Source organism: Salvelinus sp. IW2-2015, unplaced genomic scaffold (assembly GCF_002910315.2).
Source record: "Salvelinus sp. IW2-2015 unplaced genomic scaffold, ASM291031v2 Un_scaffold2415, whole genome shotgun sequence".
NCBI classification, from domain to species: Eukaryota; Metazoa; Chordata; class Actinopteri; order Salmoniformes; family Salmonidae; genus Salvelinus; species Salvelinus sp. IW2-2015.
The window spans coordinates 235,452-243,580 of NW_019943736.1; the positions used below are offsets into that span (position 1 = coordinate 235,452).

An 8,129-nucleotide genomic window follows, 5' to 3' on the forward strand; every position below is an offset into this window, starting at 1 on the left:
ACGGCCACTGAAGCCCACGGGCACTTGAGCCCACAGGCCACTGAGCCCACAGCACTGAGCCCACAGCACTGAGCCCCCACAGCACGGAGCCCACACGCACTGGAGCCCACAGCACTGAGCCCACAGCACTGAGCCCATGGCCATGACAGGACTGACTCAGGGTTATAGTTCACAGGACTATTGGCAGGACTTTTATGTCCGACCGTCTTGGCTGTCAGTAGCCTAGAACTACTGTATGCATGTGGAATGTTGTTTCATCTCTAGATTATGGAGGATGTCTTTGTGCTCTTACAATTAGCAGGTTTACTTGATTCCTCGCTGCCTTGCCCAATTCTTCTTCTCTTGTTTTTTTTGTCTTGAAACATATATACTCATGAAGATGTGTTTATTATATGGTTACATTCCTGGACTTCCTGAAACATCTGGTGGCATCTGCATTATTGAGTTTGTTTGTTTGTTTGTTGACTTATTCAAACTTTGTAGAAAAATGTTTTACGTGTGAATCATAAAAATGTGTTTAAAACTTTGTAGAAAATGGTGATGTTTAATCAAAAAACATACTTAAATATGTTGTTGTTTTATGGTGGGAAAACATGGACATTTCAGTATTTACAGCAGATGCTTTTGTGGCTGAGTTATGCAACAGTGGCTTTCAACCTGTGTTTGTTTATGAAGCAACTCACTGGACACAGTGTCGTTCAAAACATCTTACTGGACACAGTGTCCGTTCAAAAAAAAAAAAAAAACATTCTTAAAAAACTGGACACAGTGTCAGATCAACAATCTAACTGGACCACAGTGTTCAGATCAACATCTACTGGACACAAGTGTCAGATTTCAACATCTACTAACACCAGTGTTCCGTTCAACAGTCTACTGGACCACAGTGCAGATCCGACATCTACTGGACACCAGTGTCAGATCAACATCTGTACTGACCACAGTGTCCGTTCAACCAGTCTTTATGGACACAGTGTCCGCTTTCAACATCTACGTGACACGTGGCAGGATCAAACATCTACTGACACAGGTCAGATCAACATTCTACCTGGGACACACGTTGTCAGATCAACATTCTACTGGGACACAAAGTGTTCAGGATCAAACATCTACTGGAACAGTGTCAGATCAACATCTCTGGACACAGTTGGCGTAGATCAAAACATCTTACTGGGCAACAGGAGTTCAGATCAACATTCTGCGACACCAGGTCGTTCAACATCTACTGGGACCACAGTGTCAGATTCAACATCTATGGTCTTGCCCACGAGGCACGCTGATGTAACTGCTAACTACTGTTTGTACCCTGACTGCACGATTGTAGTGCTTTCTGGTAGTTATTATTGACTATGATGTTAGCTAATATAGGTGGACAATGATGTAGGGTGTGGGTAGCGCCGTTATGGTATGAAGTTTTGCTTTAAAGGTTTTTTTCGCCCTGGCAAGGACAGCTGATGTGTTGTGCACTGAAGTCCATACGTGAAGGAAAAAGGTGAGAGAGGAATGAAGAACGAGATGCAAGAAAGGAATAGAATGAGCAAAGGTGTCTGCTGTTACGTGGCTGCTATGAAAGTGAACTGTGTGTGGGTGAATTCAGTGGTGTATTCATTTCCGTCGATTCTGTTGAAAAAAACATTCTTAAACAGAACAAAACGCAACCAAAACGAGGGATAAACATACCTGAATTTGTCCAATAGAGAAACTTTTGTTTGCAACTGTTTGGATTAATGAGTACACACTAGATCAGGCAATAAACGAGTGCAAAGGCAAGAGCAGTGTGCAAGGCGGTATTGAATGTGCAATGTCTGCTCAGCTTATTACTCTAATGTCTCTTGACCTGTGTGCACCTACGTGTTGGTAAACTTTAATTTGTAGGCTAGTTTAGTAAACCTCGTTATGAGTTATAGGGAAAAATGTCATGTGATCATGTAGTAGCTGAAACTATGGATGTTACGTTACTGGCGTTGAATGGAAATGAATGACCAGTCATCCAATATGCTTAATAGAAAAAGGCCGTGATTCATTAAAAAATGTAAAATTCATCTCCTCCTAAGTTTTAAACGCACCAACAGCCATGTCGATATAACCCACTTTGTTGTTGTTGTGGTTTGTTTTGTTGTGGTTGTTGGCATTGCGTACAGCGGTCACGTCTTAAACCCCACGATACCTGTCAAAATAGTTAGTGTAGTGGAGGGTATACGCCATATCAAATAATAATGGCTAACAGAAACCCAGACCAGAATGTTTATGTAGATAAATAGTATTTCTTCCCAATTTTAAGAGCAGCAATGTCAGGTAGCCTTTGCACCAAATGCTCCAAAATTGGCAGTTTCATGACGGAATGGAAATATCCGTAAAGAGTCAAAGAGAGAAGATTCAAAAGATGCAAACAACTATATAAGTAAACTGGGGATAAAATTAATATAAAATAAATGGCTGCCAGATGAATGAAATAAAAAAACCGCAGTTGTTTAAAACCAGGGGCGGGCCGCCGATTGGCTGGATTATTTGAATCATGCTTTGTATACGCCCCGGGTTTCATGACGTTTAGGACCCTGTCAAGTAACAGTAGAACCTGATTCACCATTTGAGAACATCTACTAGTCCCTCTGTCCTTTTTGTTGGCATGTAAATGGTCCGTTTATGCAGGTCCCAGGCTGCCATGACTGTTCTGATTGTTATCCACAAGTTATTTTTTTAGTGTTTTTATTTTTTGCGCCATCTGTACCTGAGAGAGCAGAGTCTAGGAAAGTTCTGACTGAACACACATTTGAGTGGGCCCAGGACAGTCCTTTACTTGTTTGCTGTTATAATTTATGCGAGCAGGTCCCCCTTCTAGCAAATAGCTGGCAAAGCAGTGACCCCACGGCCTATGGGCTCGTAGAGGCGGAGCTTACTGCTGGCAGTAGGGCAGTAAGACTATGGGTTGAACAATAGTATTTTTCACAGGAAAAGGGTACATATTACCACACTATTTTATATTTAAAAGTATTTAAAAAACATAATCCATGAATTATATAATATATACTCTGAAAAAATAAAAATACAATTAAAAATATAAACGCAAACATGAAACAATTGTTTCAAAAAAGATTTTACTGAGTTACAAGGTCATAAGGAATCCCAGTCATGAAGAAAAAAAACATTTGCTACGTGACGGGATTCACATGACTAGAAATAATATGTATATGTTGGTCACAGATACAGATACCAGTCAAATGTTTGGACACACCTACTCATTCCTTGGATTTTCTTAATTTTTCACTTTTTCTCTACATGTAGAAATAATAGTTGAAGACCTCAAAACGTGAAATAAACACATTTGGAATCATTGTAGTAACCATTTTTTTTTGTTATACAAATCAAAAATATATTTAGATCTAGATTATTCAAAAGTAGCCACGCCTTTGCCTTGATGACACAGCTTGGCAACAACTGGGGGGCATTCTCGTAACCAGGCTTCACCCTGGAATCTTCCAACAGCCTTGAAGGAAGTTCCCACATACGCTGAGCACGTGTTGGCTCATTGTCGCTGTATCTTCTGTCCAAACTTTTCATCCCAAACCATCTCAATTGGTTGAGGTCGGTTGATTTTGTGGAGGGCCAGGTCATCTGGATGCAGCACTCCAATTCCACTCTCCTTCGTGGTCAAATAGCCCTTACACAGCCTGAATGTGTGTTGGGTCATTGGCGTGTTGAAAAACAAATGATAGTCCCACTAAGCACAAACCAGATGGGATAGCATCGCTGCAGAATGCGTGGTAGCCATGCTGGTTAAGTGTGCCTTGAATTCGAAATAAATCCAGTTGCAACAGCAAGCACCCCCACACCTCCTCCTCCCATGCCTTCACGGTGGGAACCACACATGCGGAGATCATCCGTTCACTACTCTGCGTGGCGCACAAAGACACGGTGGTTGGAACAAAACTCAAATTTGGACTCATCAGACAAAGGAAAGATTCCTCCACCGGCTATGTCCATTGCTTCGTTTTTTCCTTGGCCCAAGCAAGTCCCTTGTTCTTATTGCGGCTTTAGTAGGTTTTCTTGCAGCAATTCGACCATTGAAGGCCTGATTTCACACAGTCTCCCTGAACGTTGATGGTTAGATGTATCTGTACTTTACTCACTGTGAAGATTATTTGGCTGCCAATTCTGAGGCTGTAACTCTAATGAACGTATCCTCTGCAGCAGAGGTTAACTTTCTACTTGTCTTAAAGTAATTGATGGACTGTCATTTATCTTTGCTTGTTGGGACCTGTCGTGGTCTTCACTAATAGGGCCGTCTTCTCGATACCAACCTCCTGGTCATAACACAACTGATTGGCTCAACCATTAAGAAGGAAATAAATTCCACAATTAACTTTTAACAAGGGCACACCTGTTAAATGGAAATGCATTCCAGGTGACTACCTTATAAAGTGGTTTGAGAGAATTGCCCAAGCCGGGTTGCAAAGCTGTCATTCCCAAGGCAAAGGGTGGCTACTTTGAAGAATTCTTCAAATACAAAATGCATTTTGATTTGTTAAACACTTTTTTGGTTACTACATGATTCCATATGTGTGTTTAGTTCCATAGTTTTGATGTCTTCACTATTATTCTGCAATGTTAGAATAATAAAACAAAAGAAAACCCGTGAATTTAGTAGGTGTGCCAAAACTTCTTGATTGGTGTTGTATAAATACGAAAATTCCACATGATATTATTTTATTTTTTAAACATTGACTTAGAGATGGAAAAAAATGAACAAATCAGAAATCTGTGAATTTATATATATTTCAATAGATAGGGCCTTACATGAGACTTCTTCCACTGTACAGTGGTTGGGCGCTGACTGTGAAAGACCAATCTGGGAATTCCCTCATTTTCGGTCATTCCAGAGTGTATGGTCAACTTTTGTCAGAAGTTTTCACAAAGGTGCTTTTCTCTTCAGCTGGGCGGGCCGTTTAGCGAAATGTTTAGTTTTCCACTTCGCCAGGCACCACTACACCACAGCGGGATTCATCCCGTTTTTGGCCCCATTATCAAATGGCTCATTAGAGTTAGGCCAATTAGAAACCAATGATGTATACCATCATTTATATCATGGTTGTATATATATAAATCATTGATTAGAACTCTATTGATCTGCCACGGAGGTCTTCAAATATTAGTATCCCGCAGAAAGTCTGTTTGCCGTCCCGCTGCAGCAAAAGGATTGATCATTAACCAATTGTTATCGTAAGGCGAGGCCTACAGAAGTAGCCCTCCACTCTACCCATCGAAACTCACCGCGTCCCTCTTCGCTATGGAAACGGCCAAGCCGCGTTCTATTACTATGGAAACGGCCCGGAGCGTTGGTTACCCCGGCAACCTCTGCTGAGATTTGCCTCGCAAGTTGCGCACTTTGTTGTTGGTCTCCTGCAACGTGCTTTAAAAGCGGTTTTTATGGTGACTAGCAAAAGTTGAAAATGGTATTCGTCGCTTAGAATGCTTAGATTCAGTAATACAAAAAAAAAGTATGCCAATTAGGTTTTATGCGTTACAACGACTTACTTTGGTTGAAAAAGCAGGATGCTTTTTTGAAAATGTTTTTTCTTTGTTTTATTTGACCAAATTTGACCTTGCACGTGTGTTTTATGGATTGTAAGCTAATTCCCTCTCTTGTCGGGCACAGTGTAGAAGTGCATAAATCAGTTTTTTTCAATGAGGTTCTCAAGGGACCAACGCCAACCAACATCGCCGGGGACTGGAAAAGCTGTATTCAGGTTTGTGCAACAGTCGCCCTGAGATTGAACATAGTTTTGAACAGGGAGCTCAATGTGCAGTTAGGTAGGTTTTCAAATAGAAGAAAGCCAAGGCACTTTGTTGTTATAGATAAATTAAAACAGAGGACTACACATTTCGAGTGCGTTGTGTCCTAATTGTGGTACACACGTTCAGTAAATTCACACACATCTGTGCACCTGACTCTAAACAAGCCTATAGAGTCCAAATTCAAATAAATCACTGTGAAGTGCACTAGAAGGATAGACGCTTCTCACCTCTCAGACGTATGTAGTCGGTAAATTTACCTACCGTATATCACAAAAATTCCCATATATAAAAATATGAATCTGCCTAATGTGGGGTAGTCTTCCTAAGGCAAAGGGGTGTCCTCCCACATTAAAAATGCTCCAGTGTATAGGTAGGGCTATGTGCCCTATAACCATTGAATGCTAATTATCCATGACAGTAATTAACTGGTTGATGGATGTGATGATGGTGGAGGCAAATGCTGTAGAAGCTGAAGGAGCTCTCTGCTCCACCCCTGACAAGCGACCAGACCAGACAGACGGACAGACAGGACAGACAGCGGACAGGCACGGACGCAACGCACGCACGCACACACACACACACCACAGCATACAGTAACTTATGGGGTGTCCATGTCGAATGGTCTGTGTGTGTGGTGTGGTGTGTGTGTGTGTGTGTGTGTGTGTGTGTGTGTGTGTCTGTGTGTGTGTGTGTGGTGTGTGTGTGTGTGTGTGTGTGTGTGTGTTGTGTGTTGTGTGGTGTGTGTGTGTGTGTAGAAGCATGTAGGAGTCTCTACTATCTAGGCTCCCTGAACAGAATCAGAGGGTAGAGGAGAGTAAGCCTGGCTCTGACAGCCAAGAGGAGATGGGGACAGCGACTCTGCTTCTGGCCACACCCGCTGCCACGGCCCGCCTCAGCGTCCGCCTTGCTCTACAGCAAACACCCTGGTCTCCCCCGCATCAGACAGATCATCACCAGAACCTGGCTAACCCTAACCCGTGCTGGTAGACCAAGCCATACCTTTCTCAGATCACAGGCTCATTGAACATTAATGTAGGAGGACCTATTTCTATCATCAACATACTGATAATACCTCTATCACAACATACTATATCTACCTTCTATCAATCAACATAACGATATCACCTCTATCAATCAAATACTGATATCTTACCGTCTATCATCAACAAATGATATCTCACCTCTAGCATCAACATACTGATACTCAACCTCTATGCATCAAACATACTGGATATATACCTCTATCATTCAAACATACTGATATTACCCTATATTGTATAGAATAATATCTACCTCATCATTCAACATACTGTATTGCCTCTATCATCAAATACTGATATCTACCTCTATCATCAACATACTGATATCTACCTCTATTCATCAACATTTAACTTGATACTACCTCTATCATCAACATACTGTATCGTACCTCTATTCATCAACATTACTGATTATCTACCTCTATCCATCAACTAATGATACCTACCTCTATCATTAACATACTGATATCTCCATCTATCATCAACATACTGAGACCTACCTCTATGATCAACTAACTGATATCTACCTCTGATCATCAAACCATAATGATACCTACCTCTATTCATCAAACATACTGATATTACCATCTGCATCAGCATACTGATATTCTGACCTTATCAATAAACATACTGGCACTGAGCCCACAGCACTGAGCCCACAGCACTGAGCCCACAGCACTGAGCCCACAGCACTGAGCCCATGGCCATGACAGACTGATCTCAGGGTTATAGTTCACAGACTATTGTCAGACTTTTATGTCCGACCGTCTTGGCTGTCAGTAGCCTAGACTACTGTATGCATGTGGAATGTTGTTTCATCTCTAGATTATGGAGGATGTCTTTGTGCTCTACAATAGCAGGTTACTTGATCCTCTGCTGCCTTGCCCAATTCTTCTTCTCTTGTTTTTTTTTGTAACATTATACTCATGTAACGATGTGTTTATTTATATGGTTACATCCTGACTTCCTGAAACATCTGGTGGCATCTGCATTATTGAGTTTGTTTGTTTGTTTGTTGACTTATTCAAACTTTGTAGAAAATGTACTGTGAATCATAAAATGTTAAACTTTGTAGAAAATGTGATGTTTAATCAAAACATCTTTGTAAATATGTTGTTGTTTTTTATGGTGGAAAACATGGAACATTTCAGTATTTACAGCATATGCTTTTGTGCTATTATGCAACAGTGGCTTTCAACCTGTGTTTGTTTATAAGCAACTCACTGGACACAGTGTCCGTTCAACATCTACTGGACACAGTGTCCGTTCAACATCTACTGGACACAGTGTCAGATC

The 8,129-nt window shown here is 41.2% G+C and overlaps 1 long non-coding RNA gene across 2 annotated transcripts in view; it reads left to right on the forward strand.

Annotated features, from left to right (window-relative positions):
- The first annotated feature begins 7,471 nt into the window (after window positions 1-7,471).
- The window catches only part of LOC139025244 (uncharacterized), a 1,995-nt gene continuing 1,337 nt past the window's right edge, over window positions 7,472-8,129 (forward strand). For both annotated transcript variants that reach the window (XR_011476727.1, XR_011476728.1), the window contains exon 1: window positions 7,472-8,119. This is a non-coding gene — a long non-coding RNA (uncharacterized lncRNA). The remainder of the gene's footprint in view (window positions 8,120-8,129) is intronic.